The sequence below is a fragment of the Monodelphis domestica genome, chromosome 1, assembly GCF_027887165.1.
Source record: "Monodelphis domestica isolate mMonDom1 chromosome 1, mMonDom1.pri, whole genome shotgun sequence".
NCBI lineage: Eukaryota > Metazoa > Chordata > Mammalia > Didelphimorphia > Didelphidae > Monodelphis > Monodelphis domestica.
This window is the reverse complement of record NC_077227.1, coordinates 453,997,252-454,016,393: the sequence shown is the minus strand read 5'-3', so window position 1 is coordinate 454,016,393 and position 19,142 is coordinate 453,997,252.

Here is a 19,142-nt window from a genome sequence, read left to right as displayed (position 1 = left end):
TATGCTTTAAAATATTTTTATTTATTTTATTACATGTTTCCCAATAATATGTAAAAAAATAACATTCTTTTATAAAAGCTTTTAAGTTCCAAAACTTTTTCCTCTCTCTTCCCCTTCCCTCACTCCTTGAGAAGGCAAGCACTATGATATCAATTATACATGTGAAGTCATACAAAACATTTTCATATTAATCATGTTGCTAAAAAAACAACAAGAAAAATAAAGTAAGAAAAGAATGCTTCAATCTGAACTCAGAGTTCATCAGTTCTGTCTAGAGATAGATAACATTTTTCATCTAGGAGCCTTTGGAATTTGCTTGGATCATTGCCTTGAACAGAGTATCTAAGTATTTCCCAGTTGATAATCCCTACAATATTGTTGTTACTGTGTACAATGTTCTTCTGGTTCTGTATACTTCACATTGCGTCAACTCATGTCTTCCCAGATTTTTCTGAAACTGTCCTGCTTTCATTTCTTTAAAAGAAACTTTTTTTTATTGTCATGCAGAATACTTCCATATTGGTCATTGTTGTAAGAGCAAAGTCATACATAATCAAAACTCCAAAATAAAACCAAAATTATACTGATGTAAAAAAATGACTCCAATAGTTCTTTCTCTGGAAGTGGATAGCATCTCCCATCATAAGTCTTTCAGGATTGTCCCAGATCATTGCGTTGCTGAGGGTAGTCAAGTGTTCATAGATAATCATCGTCTAGTATTGCTGTTATTGTGTATGATGTTCTTCCAATTCTGCTTATTTCTCTTTGTATTAGTTCCCACAGATCTTTCCAGTTTTTTTTTTCTGAGATCATCTTGCTTATCATTTCTTATAGTATAATAGTATTCCATTACCAACATGTACCACGATTTGTTCAGTCATTCCCCAACTGATGGACATCCCCTCAATTTCCAATTCTTTGCCACCACAAAAAAAGTAGTTATAAATAATTTTCTACAAGTGGATCCTTTCCCCCTTTTTATTGTCTATTTGGGATATAGACCCAGTTGTGACCTTACTGGATCAAAGGGTATACACAGTTTTATCTTTTCATCATTTTAAAAGAGTAATAGTATCCCATTACAATCATATAACACAACTTGTTTAGCCATTCCCCAATTAATGGGCATCCCCATAATTTCAAATTCTTTGTCACTCCAAAAAGAGTGCTTTAATTGTTTTTGAAGGAATAGGTCATTTTCCACTTTTCTTTGATCTTTTGGGGTCAAATGCTATGCACTTTTATTAGTCCATTGGGCATAGTTCCATATTGTTCTCCCAAATGGTTGGACTAGTTTATGTACTATTTGGATTAGCACTAGAGATGGTGATTTCATTGTAATTCAGTTCAACACACATTAACTGTGTCTACTCCATGCTAGGCACTTGGAATACAAAGAAAGAATATAGAAAAATATCTCAAATAGTCCCTTTACTTAAGGAATTGATATTCCATTGAAGAGAGGAGGAAACACATCTCTACAGAGCAATAAATGCAAATTATATAGTCATTTCAATGGGGAAAGAACATTAACAGTTGAAGGGGATAAAGAGAGCATGTCTTGTAGGAAGTGCAATGATCTATACTTTGAAAGAAGTCAGAACTTCTCAGAGGTGGAGGGAATAAGAGATGGAATCATAGATAGAACGATTGTGGATCCTTAAAGTTCATCTAGTACAAACAACTCTCCATTTAACAAATGGGCAGACTGAGTCTGAGATGAAAAGAATGAATGAAAAAAGATTCATTAAGATCTTAAATGTAAAATACTAAGTTAGGCATGTGGGGATACAAATAGAAAAGTAAGACATTCCCTTACAGAGATAGGAGCTCTCAAGGAATTCACATTCTAAGTGACTTACTTACCCAAAGTTGCAGAGGTCGAAAGTAGTAAAACCAGAACTCAGGTCCTCTGATTCTAGATCCAGGGCTCTTTGCATTGTAGCACACTACCACCAGACATGGGGAACCATCTATCACTAAAAAAAGAGAGATATAAACTTCAAATTTGTTTTAGTCTGGTTGTCCTCTCCGTCTGGTTCTTTTCTCTTCATCCGAGTCAATAACCTCATTCTCCCCACCGTACAGGAAGTGTCCCTAAATAGGAACTTTATAGGGGAAAGAATCAGATAGTACTCTTAAAAATTTTGCTGATGGTAAAATCAGTAATATAATTAATATTTCACCTTATCTAATCCCCTCTCATTCCTCCCCTATCTTGTGCCCCACTGTTACACTTCCATTTGCTTACGTCATCATCCAAGTAAGTGAGAATTCTGAACCAAAATAAATAGAGCACATTTGAACTAGAAATGGAAAAAAATGAGTGATGACAGTCAACCTGCATTGTTTTTTCTTTAGGAATTTTTTTCTCTTCTCAACTCTCTTATCTACTATTTGCAAACAAGGTATCATTCCTTCAAGAGGAAAGAGAATGGACCTGTGATCCCTGGAGGCTCCCATGATCCCATCCTACCTGTGCATGAGTGGATTCCTTCAACCATTCTCATATCGATGATCATAGGCTGCTCTAGGGATAAGCTCATTTTTCAGTTATGCTTCTGTTCTCCAGCCTCACATCAGGTACTAGCTGGGTCTTCTACTTTTTCCAGACTCCAGACTATGAATGTAATCCCACTAGTATCTACCCAGGAGCCTAAATTCAAAGTAGGATTATCTATCTTTAAACTATTTTATGTAATTCTAGAATAAACAATAGTGAAGGAATGGACAGATATTGCAGACGAAAAGAGAAACTGCTGTGGTTGTATACTGACTGGGTCCAGCTGCCCCAGGACCTGGGACTTTCCTGGTTAAGTAAGTGTTTCTGCTCACAAGAAAAAAGTTAAACGTGAACTTTGTAGGAGTGGGGCAGTTAGAGAAATTTGTCAGCAAGGTAGTCAGGGTTATCTCACCTAACCTTGTCCACTAGGCTCTGTGCTTACTTAACATAGTCATTCTTAGCCACATTGTTAAAATGAATGGCAGTCACCATCTAGCAAGCAATAGCTGCTTCTTTTCTAGAAGAATAAAGCAGAGCATTACCTATTTTAGGCCAAGTATTTGGTGGCTCTGTAAAAGACCACATGGATTCAAGATTGAATATGTGAAGCTGGCTACCCCTGCATCCTGTGGTTCCCTTCCTTTCTGGGTCTCTTAGGTTTTCTCTGTCTGTCTGTGTCTGTCTGACTTGGACTCTGTCTCTTTCTCTCTCTTCCCCCCACCCCCTCAGAGAACTCTGTACAATCCCAGAAGCCTTCTCACAGATGATGATCTCAGTGGTCAATCTAATCCAGGGAAAGTATTTGAATCTCTAGAGTTACCTAGAGGCAAGGCCAGGTTCCAATGCATGGTTGCAGTAATTATATTTGGTGTTCTGCTGTTTCTGGGGTTTCATGGTATTTTAATACTCTAGTAGATCTTTGATCTCATTGTCCTGGGTGCTCTTTTTAATGATGCAGATCACAATCCATCTGTATTTGCCTCTTTTTCATGCCCTGTAAATCTTGTAAGGAAATCTATCCCTTATGCTAGGAGCCTGGCTCTAGATCTCTGGGTATTGTGTGGATACCAATGGAACATGTAGGCTTCTCATTGACTATCCTTTGCTCTCACTTTATGAGTAGTACAACCTTTCCCCTCATCATACCTGTCTCTTAGCACCTCCTCTATACCACTTATCCAGCACAATTCTTTTTTAGGTAATGTGTTACAACCTGTTCACTCCCACCATGTACCTCCTCTTTGCCCTCTGGGTGATTCTTATTATCAATTTATATTCCACTACTCACTGCCATATATCATCCTTGGGAAAATATTGATGTTAAAAAGGGAGGGCCTTTGTTTTAGGGAGAAGCTTTGGGTCATTAAAATTACGGTGTAGTTTCCCAAAGGCAATCCAGCCCACTTGCCTGCCCCTGCTCAATTCCTGGCCCAAGTTTCATGATGATGATATATAAATACTGCTATTTCCCCCAACCTTACCCCATCCCTCTTCTCTCTCTCCTGAGTTAAGGCCAAAGTTGTTATATACTTAATTCCTAAGACCTCATTCCAGACACTGTTGAATTAAGTCCTCCAAAATGAGTGCCATGTCCTATATTCTACCTGCTAACCCTTACTACAGTAAAGGTAACAAGTACAAATTGGAACTAGATGTTTGGTTTTTTTTTTTTTGCTATTAATGGAGTGTCTATGAAAAGTTCAGTTCCCTTGGGTTTGGAAACAGAGCGATAGGAGAGAGGGTTGGGTGAAGAGGCAGCAACGTTCTTGAATGATGGACAGGGCAACAGGAGTTTAGCACAGGGCAGTTTGCAGATGGCAAAGTGGCAGGGGGTTGAACCCTTAGCAGGTGGCAAAGGATAAAATGTTACCATTTGATCCACTCTTTGACTCTGTGTGCATCTGTTCTACTGTTATGTGGTTATCCTGCATTTTCCTTCATGTCCACCTCCATTTCCATCCCCTTTTCAGTCTTAGTCAAGAATGAATCTTTCATATTCCATGTGACCTTTGCTTCAAAACCACAGCACCTTTGTAAATAAGACAGGTAAATATTGTGAAAGGAATGTAGTCTGACTTTGATTTTCCAACATAGTTGAGATGCCAAGCTTTGGAATCCTGGAATTTTTTTAATAACCAGAAACAGACATGAAAAGTTTGTCCATACTGCCATGTATCCCTTTCAGCACAGCAAGCAGATAATGGCTTGTAATCATCACTCAACTGATCTTGAGAGCATTATTTTTTTCTAAGAGGATGGGCTGGGTTGTGGAATGTCCCAAGGGACTGAAGATTGACTGGAAGAATGGCTTGAATCCAAAAGTGGAACACAGTGGAGACTAATAGTTGTAACAGGCATAGTTTCCTACTCTTGGGGTCTGTTCTATGTTCTTATGCATGTGTATTTTCTTTTGGTCTGTGCCTCACATCTGTCTTTCTCCTAACAGTCCCTTCTGTATCCTTAGAGAATGCCAACCAACACACTCAGCCCATATTCAGTGGGTAATTAATATAACCAGGTTTCCATCAGTGCAAATAATGAATCCCCTTCAAGTAGTTGCATTCAGATTCACCCTATTTAAAGTTATAATTATGAAAAACATGGTAATTGGTTCCAGCCCAGTGGAAATATGGTATTTGAATTCGGATAATTTGACCACTTCAGGGAATTTATTATCCCCATTAAGGGGGACCAAGAGGTGTAGACACTCTCTTTCTGCCTTGCTGAAAAGACCCTAGTGCAGGGATAAGCCTACCTGGAACTTTCCAGTCTTGGAGATGCTAGTGTGCCAGACAATAGACAAATAGAATTACACATCATAGAAAAGTAAAAGTAGAGGTGTTTGGGCTTGTTCAGTATTGAGCAAACATACTAGGTCAAATGACTAACTATGACCAAGAGGAATTTTCCAACCTTTCCTCTGGACAACTCCAAGACATTCACAATGAAAAAGTATATCCATTGCCATAGAAGGAATACAGGAAATTTGACTGCAATTGAAATGTGCCATTCTTCATTTAATTTCCTTCATAACTTTTCTCTAGTGTAAGCAATATGTGTCATGTTTCACAATGTTACAAACAGGGAAATATGTAATATATGATAATATATGTATATATATATATAATCTATGTCATATTACTTGCCTTTTTGGGGAGAGGGGAGAGTTGTGAGGGAGGGTAATAAAAATGAGACATGGATTTTTGGACATAGCTAAGGTGAGAATTTGTTTCTCTTGGATAAGCATATTTATTATAATTTATTAAATATATATAACAAATCACAGCTCTTATATCACTGTTATATTACATATTATGTTACAAATAAAACATAAAAATAATGGTAACAAAGAAAAGGGAACCAATGTAGCAAATGCCTCAGGACTTGGACTTGAGGGTTTCTAGGGTAACTTCAAAGATCTGAGTGCTATGGCATATATCCTGGTCAGAATATAGTTAAGTATTGTATCCAGTTTGGGGCTTCACATTTTAGGAAGAATATTTATAAGTTGGAGTGTACTCAGAGGAGAACAGCCAGGATGGTGTAAATATGCTGGAACACTTGTGGGGCTACTAGGGAGGAGGATATTGAGTTAACTTTCCATACTTCCAATATAACAAAAGGCTACTGACTTGAGTTAATTTGGCCCCTAACTAGATTTGATTACAGCTTCAGCATGTGAGTTCATGCTATACGAGGTTCCATTGTTTAGCACAGAGAAGAGAAAACTTTGGAGAATGAAGAACTATTACTGTTTTCAAATGTTTTAAGGCTGTTTTTGTTTGATCTTTGTTAGACTTATTTTGTTTGATCCCCAGAGGGTCAAATAAAGAGCATTGGTGTGGTGGAAGAAGGGGAGCTGCAAGGAAGTAAATTTAGGCTTGATGACAATTAAGATAAAACTTCCTAAATTTAAAAGGTCATAGATCATAGATCATTGTTTTATGGGTGTAAGGGACCACAGAATTTCCCAAGTCCAATTCTCTACCCTCTCATTTTTTAAAATGAGGAAACAAACTCAGGTTCAATGACTTGCCCAAGATCCCACAGGTAGTGAGTAATAGATTTGGGATTAAAACACTGGTCCTCTGACTCAAAATTCAGCATTTTCTCCTGCTGTTCTATACCGCCTCTTTAAAAAGCTATCCAGAAGTGGAATTAGGCTGATTCCAAAAATAGTAAGATCCCTTTTATTAGAAATCTTCAAGTAGCAGCTGAATGACCACTTATCAGGTATATTATGATTCAGGCAGATTGAACAAGACAGCCTTCTAATTATGAAATCTACTATTATGTGTTTTCATTTCATTTCAGAGTCTTTTGGGTGAGAATAGGGGGGAAGAGTTCATCCAACAATGAATCATCCAACAATCATTTACTAAATGCCTACTATGGGTGAGACATTAGTTTAGGTGCTAGAAAAGTAGAAGTAATAGAATCATCTCTGGCTTCAAGGAGCTTAGTGGAGGAGACAATGTATACATATAGAAATATACACAGAATAAATACCATTAAGAACTAGAAGTTGGAAGGAAATAAGGTAGGGAAAAAAGTATAAATACCTACTAAGTGTTGGTCATTGGGCTAAGAACTTTACAAATAAATCATTTGATTAGTAAAGGCTTCATATTGTGGGCAGAACTTTAGCTAAATCTTAAAAGAAGTAAGGGACTCTTTCTAGGGGAGAGGAGGAGAAAGAATGTTCCGCTAGACTGGCCAACTGAAATGTCATGGAAGTGGGAGATAGACTGCCTGTATGAAAACCTAGAGAAAGCCATTTTGGGAATAGCCAATGTGGGAAGGGGGATGTTTTATAATGAGCCTGAATAGAAAGCCAGATTGTAAAGATTTTTAAAAGTAAAATTAGAATTTGTGTTTTTTACTTAGTATGATATGGACATTTCATACCCCTTATTTTGGCAACTCTACAGACCTCTTCATTGAATCAATCAGAGATATGGGCTAGTTGTAAAGTAAGTCTAAATCAGTGAATCAAAGTTTTTATGGTAGGTTCAAAGAGTTTTTGTTGATGATACTATATAAGAAATGTGTTCCAAATAGTTGAGGAAACTTGGTCATGACTTGTGGGTGGTCTATAAAATATTTGAGCCAGTTTAGAACTAGAAGCTTAGTGATTGTTGCCTCCAGCCAAGCTCTTGAGAAGAAGTCACTTGGTAAGGTTGGTAGATTGTGTTGGCCTTAGCTAGCCTCAGTCTCCATACCCTGTCCTCCCTTACTGGAGAAGTACCTCTTGAATTTTGGGGGTCTGGAGGATTTGTAGTTTTTCCCTTGCTGGCTAGCAGTAATTCTGAGTTAGCAACAGCTTTTGGTAATGTATGCAGCATTTGAGGACAGTTTAAATGTGATAGTAAACGAAGTTTCAAGGCCCTACAAGGGATCCAGCAGCAAAGCTATGTCATACCCCAAAGGGCGTTTATTGCCTGAAGAGGAATTTCATAAGTGCCCCTTGAAGAGGAGCAAAGGACTTTCAGAAACTAGAGCTATGACTTATTCCCTTTGCCACATATACTGGAAGATGGAGTCTACTTTCCTATGGTCTCTGCACTTGTGGTAGAGTGTACCACACACAGAATTTTGGAAAGTTGTTTTGTACTGCCCCAATGAATATGATACGTTAATTAAGTTTAGTTGACTAATCAGGATTGATAGATAATCTTTAGAGGAAACATACCATTGGGGGCTTGTGAACTATATCACTGGGAATCCTACTTCCTTCAACTAATTAGATTTCAATTGAAGGGATATATAGTAGCTTGCTGAAATCTGGGGACCCAACCTTCCACTTTCAGTGAAGGTTGAGAGAGTATCCCCAGAGCATGTGCTACACTCAGACCATAGAAAGCCAGTTTATTTTTTGAATAGGAGAGTGACATGGGCAGATCTATCATTAAAGAAAATTAGTTTGGCAACTGCAGGGGGCGGAGATTGGAGTAAGGAGAAATAAAGTAAGGAGGCTAGTTAGGAGGCTATTGCCTCCTAATTGTCCAGATGAGGGCTGAATAATGCTTGAATTAATCACACAGGTAACAGTGTAACTAGTGAGAAGAGGGCAAATGCAAGAGATGTTTTAAAGGTAGAAATGACAGGATTTATCAATTGATTGGATTTCTGGATATATATTTGACATATGAACTCATAGTACCTAGAGATGTTAGTGACATTAAAAATGACAGTATATTTCCTTTATTTTATAAATGAAGAAAATTGTGGTGAAAAAAAAAATAAAAGTGACTTGTGCAAGATTACATAGTAAAAAAGTAGCAGAGCTAGGAGTTAAACCTGGGTTGCTTGGCTCTAATGACAACTCCCCTTCCAGTATACTTTATTGTTAACCTTAGAAGCAGGGTTCCATGGTTGGAGGACTTTTTTTTTTAATGAAGCTTTCTTGTGCATAGACATTGCTGGCAGAATAATAATTCTCAAAATTGCCAAAGCATTATCCTAGGGACATTGTTCCCAAGGCTTAGGTTTGTAGAATGCAATTTAGCTGAATGTTGCTTATGTGAATGCTATAAATTGATGTTAATACTCAAGGCTTAACTTACGTGCAGGTTTCATGCAATCTTAGACTCATGGTCTTATTACTGGAGAAGGGCCTGGGAAATGAACTCTTTAGCTGACAGAGGTAGGAGAGGATCTGGCACCTGTTAAGTTTCTATTAAAACTTTACCAGTATTCATGGTTTATTAGACATTCCACTATCTTAGAGAAATGAGATCAGAGTTAACTCTATATGAATGATGGTATTCACCTTCCAACAAAGCTGGAGAATAACCAACCAATTAGTCAGAAAATATTCATTGAACACCCACTTTGTATAGAGAACTCCAAGAGACCCATAAACAACATGGAGGAACTACTTCAATCTTTTCTAATTCTTTTCTCAGGGAATTTTCTTAGATGCTTTTCCTTTGTCCCTGTTATACTCTTTTATGTTTATTTGAGTATATGCTATACTTACTATTAAATTTTAAGAAAATTGAAAGCAGATACTGTCAGAGCTATCTTTATATTCCAAGGGTCTAACACAACATCCTGAATATGATTGGTCTTTGATAAATGTTTATGCAATTGAATCATATTGAACATAATAGAATGTAATTATATTTAAGACTACCTAAGATGGACACTGGATATAGGAGAATCTGAATGGGAGATAGTCTAGTTTAGAGTACCAAAAAAAAGTGCTTTAAATTGGTGGGGTTTGTTGTTGCTGTTGTTATTATTATATTATCAACTATCTTACCCTTTTCATATATTTTTGATGATGTTCAAATAGAAATGGTCCTGGGGCATCTTAATATGCTGCTATGATTCCTTTATAGTTAATGTTCTGCAGAATATTACAGAGATGGTAAAATACTGCTTTTTTAGTGAATTGCTATCTTTGGTTATTATTTTTTGCTTTATTGGATTTATTGGATACTTCTCTGCTCAAAACATTTCAATGACTATTTGTTTCCTTTTGAAGAAACTACTTAGGCTGACATTTAAGGTCATTCACAAACTGGGTCTGGGCTACCCCTCTAGACTTATGCTTTACCCTACATATTTTGTCTTCTAGCCAAACTAGACTACTTACTTTCTCCTGTCCAATCCTTGCATTTTTCTGTCTCTCTGCCCTTGTTCCTGCTACTTTTGCTGCCTGAAATGCCTCCTTCATCATCAAAAACTCAGAGCAAATGCTAGTTTCTCAAGGAAGCTACATGTGATGTTTCTAGTAGAAAATGGACTTTCTTCCCTTAAACTGTGCATTTATATTTTGGTTACATCTTTCTGCTACACTGGATACTTTCTATTTTGTACTACAGGTATTTTTGTGTTAGTTTTCTCTCAATACTACAAGATAAACTTAGGGAAGTCAGGAACTGATTTCTTTTTTCTTTGTATCTTGTCCAGGGTCTAGTGCAAGGCCCTCCAATGTAGTAGATTTTGAATAAATGCTGAATTGAGACTAATAATGTATTCAGTGTGCCTTCACCATGAGGCTTTAGATCAGGGCTTCTTAGCATTTCTTTGTGTGTCATAAAACCATTTGGAACTCTGATCACAACTTCTAGGTAGTCTAATAATTCTTAAATCATCTTTCATGGATCTATATTCTAGGTCAGTTGTTTTTTTCAATGAGATATTTAATATTTTCTTCTATTTTTTCATTCTTTTGATTTTGTTTTATTATTTCTTGGTGTCTCATGAAGTTATTAGCTTCTAATTGCCCAATTCTAATTTTTAAAGACTGATTTTCTTCCATGACTTTTTGTTTCTTCTTCTCCATTTTGGTCTATTCTTCTTTTCAAGTAACTTTTTTCTTCATTTGATTTTTTGTTTCTTTTTCCAGTAGGTCAGTTCTGGTTATGAAGACACATTTTTCTTCCTTACTTTTTGGGTCTCTTTTTCTAGTTGCTTAATTTTGCTTTTTAAGATGTTATTTTCTTTTCCCTATTTTCTTCAACCTGTCTTATTTTTTTTATTCTTTTTTGAGTTCTTCCAGAGTGTAAGCCCAATTTCCAGTTTTTTTTAAGGTTTTGCTTGTATTTTCTTGGATCCTGTCATCCTCTGCTGACTCTGTTGTTTGGTCTTTATCCTTGTATAAGCTTTCCATAGTTACCTTATTTCTCTGTTTATTCATATTTTCAACCTGTTGTTTTCTTGTTGTTATTGTTGTTGTTTTTTGCCTGTGGATTGTAAACTAGTTGAGTCACTCTTCTCTGCTGTTTTACTGGATTAGATAGGTTGCCTTATTCTGCCCTGGGGTAAGTCTTCAAAAGTTCTCTCCTTGGAGGTGTTCTTTTGTATGTGTAACCTCACCCTGGGGTCCAGGCATGCCTATGCCCTGGTTCTCTGGGTTATGCCCTGAGGATGTCCTTACTGCTGCTGTAGATGCTTGAGAGTACCCGGTGCTACTCCAGACCTCACTCCCAGGGTCTGATGCTTTAAGGGGTGAATCTGAGGTGCTCTTCTGTTGTTATGGTCCCCAACCTGGGATCCTGGCATTTCCTATGCCCTTGTTCTGAGTCTTCTGTGGTAGGTCTGGGGTTGATTGACCTGTGTTTTTCCAGGTGCAGTTTTGCTTCCAGTTCTCCCCCTTATCTTGGAAATCCACTCTCTCTGCCTACTTTTCACATTGTTTTAGTGAGAGAGCCCCCTTACTCTTCCTGTTCTGACTTTTGTTCTATTGAGGAACCTTTTAAAGATCTGTTTGGAAGGTTATTCAGAGCAGTTTCAGGCTTTTGATCTTACTTGGCCACCATCTTGGTTCTTCCCCCCTATTTGGAAGCCTGAAAAGCCTATGGCTAGGTTTTCAGAATAATAGCCTTAATGAAAATAAAATACATAGGATTAAAATTGAAACCAATTATTTTGCAATAGGTATCAAAATATAAAAAAAACCCCTTTAGTTTATGGACTCCAGGTTAACAGCTCTTACCTACAAGTCTATAATTTTGAGGGGGAAAATAGAAAGGAAAACAAAATGAATTTACTACTATCTTTTTCTTTAAGGACCAGAAACATGCTGATGATCCACTATTCTAGATTCCAGTGGATAGAATGTTGGGTCTAGAGTTAGAAAAACCATGAGTCAGCCACACAACATTCTATTTTCTTTATTTTCCTCAAATGTAAATTGAGGGCAATAACAGGACCTAACTTCCAGGGTTGTTGTGAAGATAAAATGAGAAACTATTTGTAAAGCACTTAGCACAGTACTTGGCACATAGTATATGTTATGTAGATGCTTATTCCTTTCCCTTCCCCCTGTACAAACATTTTTTCCAAACTCAGCCAAGAATTACACTTAATAGAAACAAAAAGAATCAGTCTTTGAGAATACTGTGTCATCTCCACTAAATTTCTACCCTAATGCCTCATTATATTATAGAAGATAAGTCTGGTTTCCTAGGTTCCCATAGGATTATAGTACACTAGAATTAGCAGGTGCCTTATAGGCCATCTAATTCAATCCTTTTACTTTACATTTAGGAAATCAAGAATAGTGATGTATAATGTGGAGTGACTTGGCCAAAGTCACATGAATAGTATCAATTAAGATAGTACCAAAAGAACTTAAGTTCTAGCAAGTTTTAAAAAGCTTAAAAGGCTTTGAGGATGAATTCAACTAGAGTCTCATCATACCAAGACCCCCTTAGCTGAATTCAGGGCAGTTTAACACTGGGATATCTACCAGGTGATGAATTGTGTTTGCCTTAGGGCTTTAAAAAGACCATCTACTAAGCTAAGGAGAACTTTTGAATTTTTTCAGTAGAGGCTGTATCCACAGATATGTCCCAATATCCTTAAAGATATTGAAGAAGTATGTTACATGGGAAACTATAGTGCAATAATACTCTGCATAGAAGCACTAAGAAACATAAGAGACAAATTTTAGCCTACATTTATTGACATAAGGGCAATGGCAAATGGCATTCAGAAGGGTATGATAGAAAATGGAAAGTTGAAAATCAGAAATGAGGAAGTATCTCTTCAAATTGTGTGGAAATTAGCTCATCCAGATCATTCATCAGTCATTCAAGAATACAGTGGTAGGTCATGGGAAAGTCATCCTCATCTGCGTGTGATCATCACCTTCATCATCTGTGCCCATTGCTCAGTTTTTATTCCTTGTCCCAATTTTCCAGCTGCTGCTCTGAAGAAATGGCAATATCTCTAATGTCCAGCTGGCTGAACTCCGTGGCTTGTATGGATTGTTCGAGGAAACCACAGTTTGAAGATTCCCAGCTGGGGCCCACAATCTGGGCCCTGCTCTTTCTGTGGGAAAGATAACATACTAATGGATATCAGAGAAATCTACAAATAGATGGATAGACCAACTGTATCCAAAGAAGTCCGAATTTAAACATAACAGAGAATAGTCATTTTTCCCTTGGGTCTTGTTTTGTAATATCCCTTGTCAAAAAGTCTATATATGTTATTAATAGAAGTAATATACATTTTTTATATATAGACTGGGATAAAAAAGCTATGAACTCATAATCCTTTGCTTGAAGAAAACCTAAATGTTTTTGCTGAGGTTTTGGGTAGAAAAACCGCATACATTTATATTTCTCATAAAGTAAATGATTCAGGATGGACTTTGATGTTTGGTATTCCTCCTAAGAAAGAGATTCAATGTGAGGAAGTGTAAGAACATTAAAAAAGCCACAAAAGAAAAATGGCCTTGCCCCTGGGAATCCTATGGTTACCCCCAGCATGTTAAGGGCAGGAATCCTGGCCATCCCCACTTAACAATCCTATAATTTGATAGCTCAGGTATCCCCATTTTTCAAAAGAATTTAGCATTTAGGTAAGCTCATTTTTTGTTTTCTTGACATCTTCCTTACAAAAATCAGCAGTAATTTCCATATTTACTTCTGACTTCTGTTAATATCTTCTTTGACCTATCTAAAAGAAAAGGTCTAGGACACTTCATGAATGTCCTTTAAAAATATTCCCATAAAATTACTTCCCTTTCCTCCTTGCCTATTTTATAATGGTTTGTTAAAGTTTGTAATATACTATATTGATAGAGACAGAATACATATATTATATCTACATATTAAAACTTGAAATTCTACCATAATTCCAGGAAAATATATAGCCTAATTTAATTTTATTCAAGGCCATACTATGGCACATATTTATTTTATTTTCATTCTTTTTCAAATCATATTAATATGTGAGGATCTGTGATTTCTTTCATTGACATAACTTAGTAGAAAAGTTGTGGGAACTTGCTTAAGGTCTAGGGTGCTTATATGACTTGTCTATATTAATAGAAAATGCCCAAGGTGAGATTTGAATCTAGGACCCTCATATTTTACTTTCCTGGTAGAAAATAAGTTCCTTGAAGGGAGGGACTGTCTCACTTTTGTATCTGTATATCCTGTACCGAACATGATGCAAGGCATGGGGTGGGTGCTTAATAAATATTAGTGATTGATTGATTACTGGATTGTACTCTATTGACTATGCTATGACACTTCTCAATTTTTTCCTTTTCTTTTTTTTTTTAAACCCTTACCTTCTGTCTTGGAGTCAATACTATGTATTGACTCTAAGGCAGAAGAGTGGTAAGGGCTAGGCAACGGGGGTCAAGTGACTTGCCCAGGGTCACACAGCTGGGAAGTGTCTGAGGCCAGATTTGAACCTAGGACCTCCCGTCTCTAGGGCTGGTTCTCAATCCACTGAGCTACCCAGCTGCCCCCTATTTTTTCCTTTTCTAAAAATAATAAGAATAGCATGGAAGTTAACATACTGAATTTTAATCACATAATGATGTAAAATATTTTCCAATTTATCATTGTTTTATAAAGGTGATCCTGGGATCTCCAAGTCTATGGCAATGGTATCTAATCTCTGATTCTGTCTGGGTGGAAAATATGGTCCAACATAGTTCCAGAAACAAAGTGCCCTGCTTTCTAAGGACCAGAAAACTAAGGCAGAGAGGCTTGTTTGATGATGAATTCTTTGGCTGTGGAAAACCATAAAAGGAAGACATTTGCAAAATTACTATTTTTTTTGTGATCATGGCAGAAAAATAAGGGAGAGGAAGATGCCAAGAATACGTTTTTACATTGTCTAGAAGCATTAGTTTAGTTATGGATAAGACTAGAGTTTCTTCATAGAATCATAGACTCAGGTTAAAATCTAGAAGGGACCTCAGAGACCATCTGGTTCAACCCCTCATTTTATAGATAAGGAAACTGGGACTCAAGGAGGTTGTGTTACACAAATAGTAAGTAACAGAGGTAGGATTTGAACATAGGACTTCTGATGTTGAATGATTCAGTTGGAGTAGGAAGTAGAGAAGAGAAGATTAAGAACAAGTGCTAACACTAAAATAATAGAGAACACAATTTCAAAAAGAGATTCAGGATTAGCAATAGGTAATGAGTACAAATTTACTCCAGAAACTATATACTTTTGGAATTCTTGCTTTAAATAAAATCAATGGATTATCAATCAATCGACTAATTGGTGGACTTTATGTACACTGCTAAGATTTTATAGAGGCATCTCATCTGTCCCCTAATTGTGGGTTAATGAAGAACAACTTGCATTTATGTAGTTCTTCCCACACAGCAGTCCTGGGAGTTAACATATGTAGCAATTTGTTTCAGGATTTGTAGGAAAAGGACACTCAATGAATTTAACTAACTATAAAATTTGTTAACAATCAAATGAAGGCTACATTAGGGATACAAGGGCTCAGTGACAGTGCAGCCATCCATGGGACCCTTCTTGTCTTGATTATAGGTTATAGAACGACCTGTGACTAACACAGAACTGGTCAACTCTCCCCAGGATTGCAGACAGCCTTTGGTACCTATTAACTCTCAGGGCTCATATTCTTTTATACACACATAAAATATAAAATATAGAAGTTAATGTATATTATTCATAATATACATTAACTTCCTTGATGCTCTCTAAAAATGTACCCAATTTAAGGAAAATATAATCCATGTACCTATGAAAATACTGAAAATAAGTAATACAGATAAAAATTCACACTCAGATCCAACAACTAGGCATACAAATACAAAAACAAATATAAAAAGAAAGACTTCATATATACCAAATTATTTCTAGTAGCACTTTTTGGAGTAGCAAAGTAGATGCCAATGGATTGAGGGATGATTAAGTTGTGGTACAAAAATATAATGGAATATTCTTGTACTTTAAAACACAAATAATATGATGAAGGTAGAGAAGCATTGGAAGACTTAAATGAATTGATATGGAAATAAATAAGATCTAAGAAAAATATTAACAACAATAACAATATAAGTGGAAAGAACTATAGTGCAACAATTGAAACAATGCTGAGAAATTATTATGATCAAGCTTGGTCCCAAAGCAGAGATGAGAACTAATCTTTTCTTATCTGCAGAGTTGGGGGACTATAAGTATGAAACACGATATAATGCCAGACTTGCTGATATGTTGGTAAATTTTATTAAAGTATTTTTCCCTTTCTTGTAAAAAATTCTTTGTTATAAAGGATGACTCTTTGAGAGAGGGAGGAATATATTGGGAAATGTAGGTGATATCAAAGCAAAAGATCCCAGTAAGAATATTTCTAAAAAGAAAATGGAAAAAAGGCACCCTCCAAGTGATATAATTTCTTTATCAACTTTCATAAATTCACTAGTCACAGTTGGTGGTTTCTATCACATTCAAAGCTCCAAAGTGTTAGTCAATCTTGAATAGCCTGTATAAAGTAAATAAATCTGAAAAGTAACACACTTATTAAACACCTCTTATGTGACAGACCCTGTGCTAAGTGCTGGGGAAACAGAGGTAAAAGACTGCCCTGCCCTCAAAGAGTTTACAATCAATTGGGGGAGAAACGTGCAAATGAATATAAATGCAAAGAAAGCTATATCCAGAATAAACAGAGAAAAATGAGCAGAGGGAAGGCTCGTTAAGAGGGATTGGTGAAAGCTGCCTGTAGGAAATGGGATTTTAGTAGGAACTTAAAGGAAGCCAAGGAGGTCAATAGTTGAATAAAGAACAGAGAGTATTCTAAGCATGAGGGATAGCCAGAAAGAATACTGGGAGCCAGGAGACAGAACTAGAGAAATAGATGCTCTGAAATAATAAATGGCTTGCTTCTAGGCCTTTAGTCAGTGAATGCCAGTATTAGTATCTTTCCTCCATACCCCCTGAATCTGTCTACTACACCACACTAAATTCTCTACAACAATGTGTGATCCAAACAATAAAGTTAATTTAGAAAGCACCGTCCCAAATTGCACTGGGCTAGAAACATAGTAAGACATCAACAAATCTGTCTAGCAAACCAGTTATTCTGGTTTCATTAAACTAACAGGGTCATGGAGATTATTAATAGAGCTCTCTCTGGAGCCATAAGTAGGATGAGAAAACCACAGTTTTTCTCCAGAGTGCTCCACATTCAGGGAGATTGTTTTCTATGTTCAATGGTCTCCTGTTTTTCTTTATGGTCTTCTACTGGCCATATATCATAGCCCCTGTGTCCTTCAGCATTGTTGCCAAACCCTTGCCCATACCTAGGCTGGTATCCCCTGTTGGTCCTGTAGTTATTATGCTGTTCTCTGAGGGCATGTTGACTGTCCCAACATATCAGAGGCTCATTTTTGCATCTCTGCATTAGTGGAGATGAAAATGGCTCAACTTTCTCCTGTGACTGTCCCTTCCACTTACTGTATCCCCACAGGGATTAGGAAGTATGATGTTATGGTTGGGCTTTTTGGGGGATGTGTCTTGGGCACAACTACACCTCAACCATGTTAAAGGTGAAATTTAGTTCTATACACTGAATTGGAATTTTAAGGCCTTTTGACACCATAGATAAGCTTCTTATCTTTAAGATCCTGCCCTCTATGCCCAAAGGGTACTAAAAGACTGCCTGCCCTTTGATCCAGCTATAGCACTGTTGGGTTTATACCCCAAAGAGATCATAAGGAAAAAGACTTGTACAAAAATATTAATAGCTGTACTCTTTGTGGTGGCAAAAAATTGGAAAATGAGGGGATGTCCTTTTATTGGGGAATGGATGAACAAATTGTGGTATCTGTTGGTGATGTAATATTATTGTGCTCAAAGGAATAATGAACTGGAGGAATAAAATTTTTCAAAAAAAAAAAAAAGAAAAAAAAACCCTGCCCTGTCACTTCTCCCCGAGTGGTAGCCTCCTTAGTCATGGCTTGCCTGCCTTCTGAGGGGCAGTATCCCTAGATTTCTCTCCTGTGGAATCTTTTACTCCAAAGGTCTTTTCTTTTTTTTTCTTCTTTTTTTTAAATGTGGAAACTTTGATTTAATTAATTAATTTGCACTATTTTTCCATGGTTATAAGTTTCATGTTCTTTCCCTTCCTCCCCCCCCCCAGCCGACACTCAATTCCACTGGGTTTTATATGTGTCATTGATCAAGACCTATTTCCATATTATTGCTATTAGCACAAGGTTGATCAATTAGAGTCTACATCCCCAATCATATCCCCATCAACCTATGTGATCAAGCAGTTGTTTTTCTTCTGTGTTTCTACTCCCACAGTTCTTTTTCTGGATGTGGATAGCACACTTTCTCATAAGTCCCTCAGAATTGTCCTGGATCATTTGCATTGCTGCTAGTAGAGAAGTCCATTATGTTCAACTGTGCCACAGTATATCAATCTCTGTGTATAATGTTCTCCTGATTTTACTTCTTTTACTCTGCATCAATTCCTGGAGGTCGTTCTAGTTCACATGGAATTCCTCCAGTTCATTATTCCCCAAAGACTTTTTCTTGAAGTCTTCCTTATATCTTTCCCCTCTTGTGCCTGCCCTAAGAATTGTTCTTTATACTTCTTGCAACTTCTCCCAATTAATAGAGACATGAGAATATAATAGAGAAAGCAACAATAAAAAACAAGAAAAAAAACCTAGCACAGAAAACAAATGTATTTGGCTGATTAGAGAAAGTAAATGGGGAAGTAAAATAGGTATTATTGTGGCAAATGGAGGAACGTATATATCCACTCCTTAGCTATCTCTGGACAGAACTGGTAAGCGGTTATGCTTAGATCCAAAGATGTTGCTTCTAGACAAGAATTGTTCGGACAAATCAATTCTTAGGAAGGGGATCCAGTATGTGA